The sequence below is a fragment of the Varroa destructor genome, unplaced genomic scaffold (genome assembly GCF_002443255.2).
Source record: "Varroa destructor unplaced genomic scaffold, Vdes_3.0 BEIS01000003.1, whole genome shotgun sequence".
In the NCBI taxonomy this organism is placed as follows: domain Eukaryota; kingdom Metazoa; phylum Arthropoda; class Arachnida; order Mesostigmata; family Varroidae; genus Varroa; species Varroa destructor.
Window position 1 is genome coordinate 19,212,011 of NW_019211456.1, and position 17,458 is coordinate 19,229,468.

At 40.1% G+C, this 17,458-nt stretch overlaps 1 protein-coding gene across 10 annotated transcripts in view; it reads left to right on the forward strand.

The window, feature by feature from the left end:
- Graf (GTPase regulator associated with FAK) overlaps positions 1 to 17,458 on the forward strand; it is a 51,332-nt gene that overhangs the window by 7,301 nt on the left and 26,573 nt on the right. The window lies entirely within an intron of this gene.

Genomic DNA, 17,458 nt, shown 5'->3' on the forward strand with positions numbered 1-17,458 from the left:
TACAGCATCGTACATTTATAATAATTATGCACTTACATATGTATTCATTATTATTATTCGTAGTATTATTATTAGTATTATTCGAATCATTTAAAATGGTTCTTTTAAAAGACTCACGAACATAGCAAAAACACATTGTTGCTTTCGATTTTATTATCATTAATCAACGCAATCATTTGGGTCGTTGGGCTAGTAGGTGACTTATCGAGCATTTTTTACCAAATAATAATTATAAATATTCGATTGTATTTTTTTTTTGTCATGAAACCGATCGTGAAGGCTGAGCTCACATCCGTTATTATTTCACTATAATAATTGGCCTCGCTTTTGACTGTGAACCATTTTCTAGTTTTCATTCAGTAGAAAACGAAAAAGTGGTTACACTGTTGGGTATAACAGTGGGTTCGGGTATTACTAATTGCTCAGCTGACACAGACATACTGCATAAGTAGACCGTTTCGCTGCAAGCATAAAAATTTAATTCAATTCGAATTTGCCGGTAGTGCGCTTACGGAACGGGAGCCGGGAAAGCCCCGCCTTAAACCGCGGTCATTTTCAATAATTTATAGAACAGTCAAACAAATCTTACCCTTTCTGTTCAACGAATTACATATATCGTCCGCTACAAATCGGTGATACGACTTGCCAGAATGCAACTCTCAGCTGTGTTACAGCTGTGTGATGTTCGCTAACAATTCAAGTCCGAAAAAATACAGACGTTGAGCTAAGATCGTTTGATTGGCTAATCCGGGCCAATATGTCTTCTGATACCTAGACATCTAAATAGTGCAAGATGTAAATTTATAATAAGCGCACCTATGCGAGAGATATAAAAACAGATATAGACTTCAGGTGAGAGAAATCCTTATTTCGTTTTTATATAAGCTCACTATAGCATGGTACTTAATGCTTAAGAATCTAGTCTCTGATCGAATCGATATAGGATATCCGAGTATTCAGATAAATCCGATGAACGTAAGTGTCATTAATGGATTTCACGACTGTATAATATCAATAACAGACGAAATCGTCGAAAATAATTTACTGGCAGCATTGGTCTGTATCAGACTATAGTCACTTTCATCTCCAAAAATAATGATAATCAAAACATATTGATTAGCTAGACTACAAACCCATCAGTAGTCAGTTGGTAGTATGTAGGCGGCACAAACATTGCTAGCAATGTTTGTGCCGCCTACATAGTATATTTTCAAGTAGTGCAATAGCCATTAGAGCCCTACAGTACATTACAGCCCAATTAATGAGTAGTATCCTCTACCTAGCCGTTGTCGCAGTAATTAGTAGCGTTTGTCGCATATGGTGGATGTAGAGCTGGACCGCTGAGGTAACAATACATAATCCTCACCAAACTATAGTTTAGAGCGACGGTGCGCTTAATAGCTTTTTGAAAATCGAGTCAAAAATACGACGCAGTGAATCGTATGAGATTTGTGGAAAGCGAAACTATTGATTCTGACCTCAGGCGCTAAAAAAACTATGGAGAAATTCATGCTAAATTTATACGCATAACTCTAAAATAATGCTACTTAATACAAGAGAATCCGTTACGGAAATAATATTCGGAAACGTATTGCAATTCAGTGAAGGCTACGTAATAGGTCGTATGTGTCTTGGGGAGAGACACTTCTGCGTTTCTTGGCAAAGTTTCTTCGATAGGGGTCCTCTATACATCGATAGAATGGTCCAAGTTTCTAGGCCATAGGTTCAATTTCACGATATTTTCAGGCATATTCCTTACAACTGTTTTCTTCAATAACCTCGTTGATTCAAGCTCGTTTTTCTTATCTTAGCAGTTGTCTCTGCACAGTGGGTGTCTATATTATCTATGAAGCCTTAACACAGGATGTAAGCCAATTTTTTTTTCTTCAATACCCTTGAAGTTGAAAATATCTACTTAATGACCAAAACTTATGTTGGTGACGTTTGGACTTATTTTGCATTTTTTTTTGCTCCAAGTGGCCGTAACATTTACAATCGAATAAACAGTTTATCAATACGGTAGTTATTAAGTAAAGCGAATCCCTCGAATAACCACCAAAGAAGATGGTTACGTAAGCAACAGATTCATTTTGCTGCTATTGCGTTTAGTCGCAACGACGATCACGAAGAAGAAGCTTTTTTTAATGTACGAAGTCACAAGCAAAGGTTGCCATCTTGAAACAGTCCATGTAAAAAGCTGAATCTAGCCTGACACGGAGCACTTTGGCAAACGAAAATGAGTAGTTGCACCGTTTCCATTCTGATTGACCGATTAATTGACCAGCAATGTATTTAAAATATCACATCCTTGTTATGGAACTGTGCAATTACATCAGCTTTCATTAGAATTAGTGCTGTTGTCGTTACCAATAACAGACGTTAGTTTCACATAAACGACATACACAGTGAAATAACCTTTTGCTGACCACGGAAGCGCACAACGTTATGTAAAACCTATGCGTTATAGCTATTGCAACTATGTACATGTCATCTAGCACCGTAATAGCACGCCCGGTAGCCCTTCTGCCTAGTGCCATATACATATATATGCGATGATATTTGTGCTGTATAGAATAACAGGACTGCAAAGTTGACAGGTGATCCGACGCTTTGCGTGTGCTGGTACGGCCGCCGGACCGCCACTGAGCTGCCACTAGAGAATTAGCCGATCGAATCGATTATTTAAGATGGCTTCAAACAGATCTAATATATTAGCAGTGTTGTCGTGGTCATATAGCTATCGGATGAAGTCCAATGAAATGAACAGTGAAAGGAACGAGAGGGGGATCGAGTTATGCCATCACGGCTCCGGGGCACCGGCCGGGGCATTTCAAGCTCTGCGCAATAACCAAGCTGTAATAGCATTAAGAAAACGGACATACTGGGCGCAAGGAACAACTGTGGCTTTGGGTGAATAGCCATCACTATAATGGCCATAATATTATGTAGGAAGAATGTAACGGCATGCGGTGACATTATAGTCAGAACTGGTCAGTAATAACCTAATATATGTTAACAACTAGTCTGATATTATGTTTGTGTCGACCCCTTAGGCGGAATTCGTTTTCCTAGTATAATTTTAGGCTTTTCCACGGGCAACACAGATACCAATAGGTGTATTACCGCTGATGATATCTTTTTGTCAGTGAGATGAGTTTTCGATCTCTGCAGATCTATTAGATGCCGGTCGATGGCTGATTATATGAAGCAGCGTGAATGAGACATCGTCGTACATTAACTTGAAGCCGGAAGAAGAGCCCGACTAGTGTTTCGACTGATCTAATTTTATATACGCAGTGTACTTACTGTATGCTAGAAAGAAAATTTCGGCTATCATCTGATAGTTAGATTAGATATGATTTGCAGTTCTTAAACACAACGATTTGAACTCATTTTCGTTTTAGTAGAGGCAATTAATACATATTGATAGCAACATTTGAACCTGAGAATGATGCATCCAGTCGCAAGTTTCTAATAGCTCTCTAACAACAACGAGCGCTTTACAGCCCTTACTTTGATCCTATATTTCTTCAAGCGTATATTTATATTTATTTCTATATTATATAATATTTGGTTTATCACAACAACGCCACGCTTATCCGGCGAAATATCTTTATTTCATAACTGGTATCCTCTAGTGGGTTTACATTTTCAGTAGCACTGCCCAGACCCCCTCCTGATCGTTCCTGCTCATACCGGATGCTAGACCTGTCTCATGCTTCTCACCCAAAGGCGATCATCAGCAAATAAAGAGATTTCAAGGTGGAATTTTTGTGGAGCCTTATTTACAATAAGCGGCATTATTTATGGCACACCTATCGACACCCTCTGCGCTGTATTCTCAAAGATATTGTAGGAAAATTTCTAAAAACTCCTTGCTGCCACAACACTCACGATGGTAGAAACAATACCAACAAAAATTAGATCGCAGCGACAGCCCTTGTGGCGGTTCATCGCAGGCATCCTTTTTGTCACGCCTCATGTACGAACTCTTTTCCCTAAAGAAGTGCGTTTGTTAGAATAGCTTTTTTCCGATCCAAATCAAATGGGATGACGGTGGTATGGGTCCGTTGTCGCGGACTTGTGTAGAACGCCCCCGCTGGCGCTGGGCGTCGGAAGTTGTGCAACTCGTTAACCTCAAAACAGCGGAATCCCGCTGCTGCCCTCAAAATGAAGCGGACAAACCTAGCCTTGTCGCCGGCCGACAAGGACGAGTGGTTCACATCCACCTGATCTTATATGGTCCCAAACATGTTTCATCAATTAATATCAAAATGTTAGCTTCATTACATAAGTTTTTTGAACTTATATATATACGCAATAGTAGCATGTTGCGGCGTATTTATTTAGTATGCGGCGTAGCATGTATGCGGCGGTCGAGAACACAATATGCTTTTTGACATGTAAAGCATTACGTTTAACACGTGTTCTGATTAGCTCGTAGTAAAATCATTGCTCCCTGGACAGTTCTTATGGATGTATGATACTCTGTTGATCTATTCTATATTTGCTTCCATTTTATCTACCGCCTACATTCTTTATATATGTACGTATTGCTGAGGATCCTTTAGCACACCGGTGCAATCTCTGTAAATACGTTCTCGTAACAGTTCCCGAAAGGATTATTATACTATGCTAACTGTTTCCTTATAAGAATCTTATGTCTCCCAAGGTAAGAAACAAAATTACATATCAACTTTGTATATGATCATATGCTCGATATACGTTAAGGTAGTGCATCCGCGCGCCGCCTCTCCATCGTTTAATTGTCGCTTCGATTTAGGTTTTTGCCTCGAACAGCTTCTTGTGCGAATGCGTATGTCCTGATTAGCTGATTTGACGCACGCATACTTGTACTACATCCGTGTAAGGGCTTATGAATTGCCAGAAAGGCAATTAGTCGATGCTAGGGCAAACAACTGTTTGTACCTTAACTTCCTTTCACGGTACTTTGATGACAGGCGCGCGAGCCCGTAAGGCAGCGTAGGGAGAAGTACCGCTCAAGGAAGAACTGTGGAAAGGCTCAAAGGTCTTTGAATCGTACCGTGTTCGGGTTCACTACGGCAGCAAATACTACAGTGCCGTGACGAGACAGGGAGATAACCACGACATTGCGTAAACGTATCGTGTTAGAAATATGCGTAGGTTCATTGCTGGACGAAGTTGGGTTTCTTGCCTACTCAGTCACTGCTGATTTGCTCGTCTGCAAAGCGGAGGTCGAATACGGCCTGTAGCGATGGCTGATCGTAAAACGGTAGCAGTATTATATAATAACGTACCGTAATATGTGGTACAAGTCGTGAATAGTAGACGCAACATTATATGTAGTAGTTATTGCAATATAGGCACTATACGCCAGTCGTAGATATGGCTGAAGTGCCGCTGAAACGCTGCAGTAGCTGAGGAGCCTTGGTTGATAGATATGATTTATCTGCCGTCCCGCCAGTCGGTTAGCGCGTGTCTTCACAGCATGAAAACACACAGGTACTTGACTACGTGTGCAAAGGCCATACAAAATGCGTATTGATTGATTTATCGCTGCTACTTGATGACGGTGCTGCTATCGTTGTACTTTACAGGGATTACCGCTATCTCACGTTCGTGTTCTAGTTGATCGCTACCATGACAAAGTACAGTCATAATAATAGCTAACTGAAGTGATAGAGTATTTTCAATGATTAGTTGGTTTTATAAACACACTACTAACAACATCCAGGACGAATATTTATTCTCACAAAGATCTGATCTAATAATGGCTGTTGTGACATCAGTGATTCATAGCATCTCTTACGGTACGACGAAGTAATTCTGTATCGACTCATTTTTACATGACGATATAGCTGCGAACACATATTCTACTATGGGGGAAAGCTCGTCTCGGATCAGCTTGTTGCTGTGCCCTTTACAAGACTCAGTCGATGTTACTAACTGTTATTTGTCATCCGAAAACTAATACGAAACCGTAAATGTATCGTTTACATTTTTCATTATTCTCGTACAAATATGACGCAGTACAGCGACGCACATCGGCGTAACTAAACATTTGGGCGAACCTATTTGTCGTCAGCGCTAGAGTTCGTCACTTATGACCGATGACGCGTCAGCTTCTTCCCCCTATAGGCATCATAAAATACTGCCACTTGCAGTCTTTCTTTGAAAATATGCACACATATTTCAACAAGCGTACTGGGTAGCAGGTATGGTGAAACGGTCTTGGCACGTACATCTGGGTGGAGACACGTCCTATCCATTGGGTGAATGTCAATATCATGGTCAACGAACGAGCATTCGGAGTAAAATTACGGACTGAAAACCAATGACACACGACCCGGCAATGAAGCGCTGCTATCTGACCACCACTCCCCATTATCAGCACCGGCACACCATATAACATAGTGTAGAACCCGTCTTCTCCTACTTCTCCGCCTGTTCCAGAGGCAGAGACGTCGGGAAAAACGGACCGTGCGAACATCGTAATGGTTTCATAAACCTTCGACACCTTCCATTTGATGAACTAGACAAAGCTTAATATTAGAGGTCAACGGCGACTACCTATCAAGCCCATTAAGGTGGCTGCTATCGTGAAAATTCTATCGTCAATAATCTCTCGAACGTTTCTGTTCTCGGCGTCGTTACCGTGGCGAGCGAATTGTAACCGAATAAATCTTCACAGAAATTAGTGAAAGCACGATATAAACCGTTATCTTTCTTGCCTGAAATCGTTGGACTGCTGTTCCGCATTCAGTAATATAGTTCAATAACGAATTGTAGTGTAGCACTGTGAAGTCCTTCGTTTATTATTACTGATGACATCGTCGCTGCTAGCCTTATTGTTGTTCGTAACAAGTGGGTTTGCTAATGGGAGTGGATGAGCAAAATGACTGCTGAGCGCGTCGAAATAATAACAACAATCATAAATAAGCAGGCTGTGAAGCAAGAAAGCGGCGTGTGGCGGCGGCAGCGGTGAACGGGGCCCGTAAATGAAGACTGACTATGACTGTTCTCTAAGGCAAACGAATTCTCAGTCTAAAACATTCTGTTAGTTGTGTGAATTTGTTGATCAGACCTCGTCACAGGTTCGTATGAATGGGCATCTCTTAATATACTTAGTCTTCGCAAGGTTAAACTAAACATGTACGTACTACACCGCAAGTGTTAAAATTTTTGCATAAGTACGCTGTGGATGGACTTTCTTGCTTAAATGTGCGTTGCCACTGGGTTTGCTCTCTGGCTTTTGCAGCATGTAACAGTCACTGTTTTAGCCCGGCCTGGGACATCTTCACAATCGTGCAATCTCGTTTGAGTGATCAACTCTCTGCTCTACACTCCTCTTAATGGGAAAACGAGGTTCTGGGTGACGATACGGACAATTGATAACGCTCAGTCCCATGTTTGTCGTAACGAAACGTCGGACTATCGATATAATAGCGCTTTAACCAGGATGAAGTAGCCGGTAGCATCGAGGGTTAAAAACTAAACAGTCTTTAGTCTAATCTGATTAGGCACGTGCAAATTGATACGACCTTATATGAACTAAATTACCATATTTTGTATACTTTACCAACCGACGAAAACAAAACACACAAAAAGAAAGCATTTCTTTATATGTAAACTTATATTCTTAATAAGTAATATTAATTGTAGTTACAGTGTATCCGCATTTCTACGTCGCTCACCCCTCCCGGTCGTATAGTTAATCACTAAAATTCCGTTGTTGTTAAAGAATTTATCCATTAGCCGGTGATACCAATAGTGATTGGATGGCAGAAATACGAACAAAACTAAAGATTATCGTTTTTTTTTTGCTCTGTAATGGATATAGTTAGCGCCAAGCTGAAAGCTATTTTTCATGCTACCGCTGCTGCTGTACAGTTTCTTTTGGGTGAGAGGTCTGCAGTTTTTTTCTATAACTGCCGTCTGCAGACAGAATCTATTTGCTCGTAGACCTATTGTCATTGACATCGTAATCATATATTTGATGATGATTTTTCGTGCCGTCAAGTCGCTGAAAGACAAGGCTGGTCTGTCAACGCCGGCGGCCTTGAATGACGCTTCAAGAGTTCCGTCATTATAAGCATTGTGGGCAGCTGATTACTGAGATGACAAAAATAACCGCGGAAAATTCCGGTGAAACTCAACGCGTCACTGTAATGATGAAGATATAGAAGAATGGAGCTACAGCAGCGGTGGCTGCAAGCGTTATGCTGCTTATTCTGAACGGAACAAACTAACTACCATCAGAACATTGCCAATTAATACTGCAGTCCTGTTTATGTGGGTTAGGTCCACTCTAGCAATTGCAAGGTCCCCGACAGATAAACCAACATTGTCCTACTGAAAGATTATATATATAGTACATATTAGTCTGTATAGTACATTACAGAACCAAGAGTAGATATAGGTTACCAGAAAGCACTCTTCTAGAAATAGTAAATCTGTCTACATTGGTCCGATGATCTAAGCACCTTTTCTTTGCAAGGTATGACGTCCATTTTGTACGTGTGTAGTAACTGCGTATAATCAAAAAATTTTAAAAAATCAATGCGATTGTTTGTCTGATACGACTTCTTTTGATCCTCGATGACATATCGAAAACTTGAATAGCAATTATCATTTGCTATTAATTTTTGAAAAAATGTATTCATATCCTATTAATAATTCTTGAAAGCAGCGCAGGGCAGATGATTAATGGCGCTCACTGTATAATATTTTTGCTAGCCTGAAGATGATATTTACTAAATTTTGGAAAGTTGCCTATATCTACATGTAGCATACGTCAAAATTTATCTAGGAGGAAGAGTAAATCTTGTCTGCTATCGGCAAGCATGGACAGGTACGTTAGTTGCATATTCAGTGTCAGAAGTATTATAGACCTATGGAAAGATGCTATGCAGGCGTAGAGAAGAACGCTGATTCGTTTGTGTTGGCTATCTTGCTATGGGTGATGCTTAATATTGTATCACACCAGGCTCCAGTAACGTCAGCGATACTAATCAATTGGCAAAACGGTAGATACCAAAAGGCATGCTGTTACTAGCGGCTTTTGAAGCGTATTTCAGCTTATGGAGCGTGTAAAACTTTGTCTGGTAGACGGCATAGGCGGTGAAGCAAACGACAAAAGACAAGGGGACTCACGGTAAATGGCAAGTCATCCAGATAAATAATAAACACAAGCTTACGTAAAAGATAGTGTACAATGATGCTCTGACTTTCCGAATGGCCGATGTTTCTATATGAAGTGGGTGAATCTATTTTGTTGAAAATTTGTGTAGGGTAAATTTGTGTTGCCTCATGTTCTAGACTAATATTATCACAAAGATTCCTGAAAATGAATTAAGCTCACTACAGGAAATTTCCAAAGAAAAATCTTGCACGCAGATTAAAATATTACCTCGAGAAGTTCAACATATATTTTATTACGTTCTGGTTGACAATGCGTGAGAATACAGAAATCCCGGAGCAGACGGTTTTTTTGAGTGTTTTTGGCGGGACCGATTCGCAGCCATTTGTTGATATATGAAATGAAGCCAATAAGGGGAAAATCAAACCAATAGAATGTATACATTACGCGAAAGCGTAGATACGCTTTCGGGAGATTAACGATGTCGTAGACAGGTAGAGAACATCGGATTCCGCAACCGCACGCTTGCAGCTTAACAGTGCCGGTTTGGGAAAGGTACTTTTTGATAGCTTCGTAATCAGCTCATTTCTCAAATAAAAATATCTTCCCCATGTTCAAACCACGAAGTAACACTTGCTGCGGTTTAGCCGCTACAAGTAGACCCATCTAGCGGTTTTAGCATATGAAGTGTCGGTCGATAAGATACCATGTTTCTGATTGAAATTAGTAGAATATTTATTTATGGTAAGCTAATAAATAGCTGGAAATCATTCGACTTATACTTTCACAGCAAGCGGTAAATTTCACTTTGCTCCGTTCGTTTCCGCGGGCCATGACGACTATGTTGATTTGTGCCTTTCAACATCGACCAGCTGGTAGCATGGGTCTGTGCGCTCCCCTAACCGCTATATTGTCGTAGCAGTGTCAACGTTTTAACGCCCATTAAGGAGCTACGAATTAAATCACTCTATGCAGATAGCGAAAAGAAACGAAAAACGCTATATATATATATATATATATATATATGTTATTTTTGCAATAGCCGCATAGAACTTTCAGGATGACGCAGGAATGATGATTTCATAAATCCTGTGCATTATAGTATGAAAATATTTTACAGTTGACATCAGCTGCTTGGCAACGTAAGGTGATTCCCGGTACAACTGAATGAATATCAGAAAGTACTTTTCTACCTTCTAAGTCATGTACGCCTCTTAATAATATCTAATAACGATAATATACCGCGCAATACCACTAAAAAAACAGTATGAATAATTTGTGTATTTGGTGTTTTTTTTGTCAGCCATGATGATGACGAAAGCGTGTGCATAGTATATTAGAATCTTAAGGAAAAATTGGAAACAGTGCTTAATGGCGGTACCGTACGTAAAACTCGAAACACTTATTATAGATTGGCTTATTCCCCGAAATTGCTTGCGCATTAATTAATCACTTCAATCTGCTTTTTGAAAAACGTAGTGTTTAATCGAGTATTTACTGCAAGAATTGACAATTTTTTCCTGTCTTCCAATTTGATGCTGTTATCAAAATGGTCGAGTAGTATAATGGACAAAGCGAGCGCAGGCCAAAGCCTTCTATTATTGCGTTTGTTGGCTGACCATGTTCCGCTGTCATGGCCATATCATGCTTGTTGAAGTTGTACCGAATGTTATCTGTGGTCAACTTCTCCCGAATATGTGGCCGATTGGCAGCGTCGTCAGTATTGAGTTGTTGCCATTGTTGTTGCCTATACTACTGAGATCATCGACGCAACTACACATAGCGAAGCTGGCTCTGGCCTTTGTTGAACACGTAAAAATACCCAGCAACGGTAACAAAACAACAGGTGGCATAAATAGTGACAGGTTGTTCTGTCCTCTTTTTTGTTGTCGTAATACAAACTGCATGAACACGCAACTCTATGGAGGTGAGTCCTCCTTCTGTCAGAGCACTGGATCAGGAGTAGAGAGACAACAGGGAACACACAGCAAAAAAGCTTTTTTTTTATTCATTTTTTTCTGCTGGAGATGTTGTTATAGTTATGGTGCGTTGTTGTAAAATGTGCTTGCAACTTGGTCGGCACCCGCGTCTGTTCAGGATGGCGTCTAACAAAGCTAACGCCCCAACTGGCACTTGCCCCTTCAATGGGAGAGCATCGTTTTAATGGCCACGTAAAGCAAAAGAAGACGAGTGAATTTCTGAAACTGCTGTAGTGCCACCATAACGGTTGCTAATCTTTGAGAAAAAAAAAGACGAAAGAACCGAAGACGACAATTTGTTGTTGTTAGGGGCAAACTGTGTGTATACGCTCGTCTATGAGGAAGCATGATCTGCCGGACTGCGTGTGTGTGCGGCGTCCGATAATGAATGCAAAACCACGTTGAACATGTCTGTATGTGTCGGGTGACGCCATCTGGCTACGTTCCGATTTAGCGTGTGACACTAAAAATGCTGACTACAGGGTAATTGAACGAGCAAATCTGAACTGAAATTTTAGGAGCGATCGAAAGCGATAAAGTTTGGCCATAGCAAAGGTTGCAAGGGGATGCTCGGCGATGAGTCTATTCCATCAATTCACATACAAACAAACTATATGTAAAGCTGGAAACAAAATTATATATATATACATATATATATATATATATATATATATATATATATATATATATATATATATATATGCCAAAACGTGATTTTTGATGGTCATTGACCGCAAATTATTTTTGAAGCTGTTGGCTAGCTGCTATTTATAAAATGAATATCTCCGCAAATTGCTACCTGGCCCAATGTCAGTGCAATTCCTGTCAAGAGCTACCTGCTTTTCCGATATGACAAAATGTCTATGCGAGTAATAGACACTTAGCAAACAAAACAGGGACTCTAATAACAAAAACAGGCATGCTAGCAGAAAAGCTACTGTAGAGGCATACTTTTGCCCTGCTATACTTGTGTTACAGTCAGTGGTATGGGTAATGGGTAGGCTAACTTCCGTACACTTCAAAAAGCAGTCGTACTTTCGAGTTCGGCTTTGAAAATTGCAAGTATAATACTACGACACATGATTGTTGATTGTTAAAATAGCATAGTCCTTTCCTTTCTCAATTGTGAGATTAAACGATCTACAAATAACAACTGGTGCAAACTTATGCTACCAAGGATCTGTCAGCCGCTGGACTCCAGTCGAATAGAACTGGAACAACGACGTAAGAGGTATAAATAGATGCTTAGTCAGTAGCCACTGAATGCTTTGTCTACCTCATTGGACTAGAAGGCCTCCCTCTGGCCTACCTCAGCGAACATGAGAGCTGGTAGTGCGATCAGGCCCTTCTGTCCGCTTTGGCTGGCCACACTCCCATTCGATCAAGGTGCGCGAGCGTGGATTTCAACATGGCCTATGATACTAGCGCCAACACAAATTGTTTACTCGAGCGGAGCCAGATTACTATTGGCATAATAGGCAGGCAGGCACGGTCTTACGATCTTTTTTCCCGTAGACTTACGCTATCGACAGACCACTCTCTTTGAGCATTCGCAATAGTGGTCTTGCTGGTAGACGTTGGATAGCAGTGGCTCCGACTTCACAACAGAGATTCTATCTATGACTACTGCATGAGAGACGCTTGTTTTCTTACATATTGTATACAGGGCCAGCTAATAAATAGCCAGACTGCAGAATAGCCCTTAGTTTAATCGGGCAATCAGCGCTACAGAGAGTGATTGACCATAAAAGGCAGCAACGTATAACTTACGCTATGTCGCGACCCTAACAAACCTCTTGACTAAACAGGTTTATACGAAATTGACACGAAAACCTTTTTTGTTGATGACATCCACAAACGTTCTATTGGGTCACGGAAATGCAGGTGGTGACGCCACAGTAAGAACACAGATTACGCACGCCTTTAGCAAGACATGCCTAAAGCTGAATATAAATATCTGATTAACCCGTATGCTAGTCTTGAACACGTTGGCCTAAACAAGCGGGCCGGTTCTGAACACGATATCCAAACTTAATATATTTTCAATAATACCTTTGCTGTGACTAATGTAGGTACATATGAAAAAAAAAACTAGTATGTTACATCTGTTGGCTGACGCTTTAGTCTTGAAATATCAAAAGGTAAATAGGCTAAACCGAGTTTTAGACCCTGCCACTGAAATCATGTCACTGAATTTGTAACTACTGTAGATAACCAGGCTATAGAACAAACGCCATTGAATAGAATATCTGACATTTGCATTTTGTATCTATAGCTGTGTACGGAAGACTTGTTCCATAGCTGCGCTAACTACTTTTACAAAGTCTGGCCTTGAAAGCAACAGGAGTTCAGAAGTTACACCCATATTTTCAAGTTACTTTCGTGTATTCAGCCCCACACTGATACTTGTATTTTGAATATGCAAATATAGGAAATCAAAATTGATGATTTTCACCAAATGTGAAGAACCTTTTGCGTCTTTCTAAAATCAAGGTTCTGGCAGTCGCGCGGTGCAGCTCATCCATATTCGCCGGAACAAAGAAGGGGCTACTGGAAAGTCGTTATTATAATTAAAACAGAGTATTCAGTAATATAATAATCTACATGCTGTAAAGCGAAGGCCATTGTTACAATGCACTAAATACGTTACATTTGCAAGAAAAAAAGACGTCTTTCTAAATGTCTTACTCGTAGACATAATAACGAGTGAAGCAATAATAACAGAGTTAGACATCTTCTAGGAGAATATTATCGTTCAGATCTAACATTTGAACGTAGAAAAAGTTGTACAAGCAAGTGGCCCTTTATTTGAGGCCGTTTATCGCAGCAAAAAAACTACACGTGAAAACATAATCGATCATGATATCATGGAAACACTAAAGATACATATGGAGACATGCTAAAAAAACAATCGATTTAAATCGCTGAATGGTTTGCAGCTATTTTGTCTATAAGAATTGAAGGCAACTGTAGGTGAGGGCTCACAGCAGTTATCACATGCCCAGCAATGCTTGGCTGTATCTTTGAACGTCGAATGGTGCTACCTTGAAATGGGCATGTTGTTCGATGACCGTGTTAATTTTGTAAATTTTGATCCCTAATCATTTCCCCTGGAATAGCCGACCAAATTGGACCATCTACCGTCTACATTGACATTTCAGGGTTAAGCATTCAATCAAAAGTTTTTACGATGGGTTAAATCGACCTTATGATGAATCACAGACAAATATTTTGACACTAAAAAGCCTCTCAATAGCACCAAAAACGTGATTTACATCAAGTATTGACGTTAATCGAACGGCTAGTTGCTTAATTGGAACGCTATGCTCGAAATGACTTTCGACATTGCGGTTTCATGCTACGTCACAGCTCACCGGTTCACTTGTTTAAGACCAAATAATGCTAAGATATTACAAAGCTGTACGTCCATACGCCGGCAATACGCCATACGACTCCGAGCGATGGCGTTTGCGGTCCGTCAACGAGACGTGCGTTTTTCATAAACTTTTCTTACTTTTAGCAATCAAAAGTAATAACAAGGTTTCGCTTTGACTCTCGAACCTATTCGCTATTTAGCCGATTGGGCAATGCTTTACCATCGCGGGATTGTAATGCGATAGATGCCCCACGCAAAATAAAGATTCGGTTGTTGGCTGAAACAGGGACGCGGTCTACTATTGTAAGAATGTAACTGGAGACGTAATTGACGTGCTAGGACTACACCAAATAATACAAATCGCCTTATCCTGACACTGTCGCATTAGCAGTAGCAGCCGTGGAGGCGGGTCAGTATTTGGCGGAGTGTTTCGAATGTATGTGAATTGAATGGGGGGTCACTACTTTTACGGGTTTGTCCACTCTATTTACGTTTGCTGAAGTTCCTCTTATCACAGCAACCAGTCATATGTATTAAAGAGGAAAAAATAGTGATCTGACTTAGTTTTTTCGTGCTGTGCCTGCGTGGGCTTATATTGGTCGTGGAAGATGTTGTTTTCGTTGGTGGTATTCGCGAGTGCTTCTTGCACTGTTGGAAGCCGATCAGTGACTTTGTCTTCAACTTTTGGGGACAGGCATAAAGAAAGGCAGGAGATGCGCAAATGCCAGGACCGAACAGATTACCCACCTAGAACCGAACACAGCTAGCCGAAACGAATGAGATCTAATTAAAGCCCCTAATGACCAAAGGACAGTCTCGGCCTACCCATGCACACGCGCAACAACACAAACACACACATAGGCCCATAGGTACTCACATTCGTTTATTACGGATAGATTCTTAAATCTATCAGTTATGTGCTTCATTCTGCCGTCTTATTATAATACATTAGTTAGAGTTCCCCTTATGCACTTAACAAACAAATATAAAACAATAAAGCTGAGTAAAAATTTGTTTAAAGTATAGGCTGCGCAACCAGTTATGTTAAATGTACCTATAGCTTATATTGATATTTATGGCTTTAGATGAGATCAGCATCATTACGCACGATGAATCGAACGATAAACCGTAGCCGATGTACGTATACACGAACCCTATATCTACGGCATGCGTAAATGTTCGTTATATTTATTGTAAAAAGATAATCTCGTTTTCTAAATTTGTTTTGTTAAGCGTATTTGTTTTAGTTGCAACTGATGTAATTTTAGAGTAGTGGAAAAGTATACAAGGTTTAATCCTGACCGAAGACGACATCACAAGCCCAATCAGGCTCAGGTTCAGCCCGAACGTTCACACCTACCCGAGGTGGCGTTTGTGCAAAGGAAAGGGGTGACAATGGCACACTGAACAGTTCTCTATGAGGCTTTTCCATGTCTATATTGTTTCGAACAAAGTAGTTATCAGAAGTGTACTTTCGTGCCATAGATATACCTGGAGGTGAACTTCTATTCGATTCTTAATCATCGAGAACCTGATATTTCCCTAGTAAAACGAGTAGGATCTAAGGTTCGTTGTCTAGAACGGTCATATACTACTCACTGGATCCCTGGTCCCGCCTGGTCGTGACTCGATACTATTTACAATCCAACTGCAACTAGGTATAAAACGTAAAAAAACACGGACTGTATTGCGGACATTTGAATAGTTAAAAAAAAATCTCAAACAGTAAAAAATTTCACGGGAGTGAAATAGGCTGATAAAAAAAACATTGGTTATAAATAGGAATTAAGAACTATGGTACCGTTCATGCTCTTCGCTCGTTGATCTTAGTCAGCAATTTTGAATTCCTCTTCCAGCGCACTTTCGAAAGTAACACTGAAAGTGTCCTTACCTCAACATCTCAAATGCGTTTAATACATATTTTGACACGAGCCGCTATCGTATTTAAAATGGCCAATAAGTAATATCTTCATAAGGAATTAACTCTTAAAATTGTCTCAAGACTTCGTTGAACTCTCACTAGATGTCGTGCGTGACGTGTAATCTAAGATAACTACTAGTGGCGCCGCTTTTATTAGACTAACACAATAGGTGGTTCTGCATGAATAGGAACAGAAAGTTTCTAAGCCTTACATGAATACCTCAATGTTTATAAAATTTGCTTCAATGAAAATTGTCATGACTTCTCATAGTATCGGTGGCAAAAACTACGCGAAAGCACGTAGGAAATTTTACATACAGGTTTCCGTAGAGTTGAAACAAGAACAGTTTTGCTCGATCTGGAAGATCAAAGAGTTCTCGGCATAATTTTACAATCTCTATAAATTCTAGAAGTATTATTGAATTGCGAAATATTTTAAGAGCATCGAAGTACCTCAATTACTGACCGTTAGAACTATGATATGCAAGACCAGTAGGTGACGCGATAAACGTTGCTCTAAGCATTTTCTAAATGGAACAGTTATTGTAAATGTCGATGGCAGAAGCTAGATAATGAACGAAAGCTTATTGAATAACGGGCATAACCGGCCAATTTTCGACCCATATAGAGAAAACCGTTGCACCGCACTACAGCTAAACAAGTAGTCCTAGAACTAATTTCTATTTAAGAAGTAAGAAATGTTCCGTAATTGGCAGTACGGCCCACTCTTCTGTCTGCCGTTTAAAGGTTAGGCAGAAAAGTTATGTCGGACTTGAATTTCTGTACAAATGTCATAATGTAAAATGATAACACTTGTTATAATGCTGGCTGTGCTAAGTGGGCACCATACGTTCTGTCAAACGGTCCCACTTAACGATGCTGTTCCGTTGCACAAGTAACAACAGTCTTTTGCACCAATGTCAATTTATATATGGGCAGACTAAACGAATGAATGGATTGATACAGTGAGAATGAGTGCATTCGATTTTTAAACTTGGTTAAAGCGAAGTCATGTATGTATATATATATATATATATATGTATATATATATGTATGTGTAT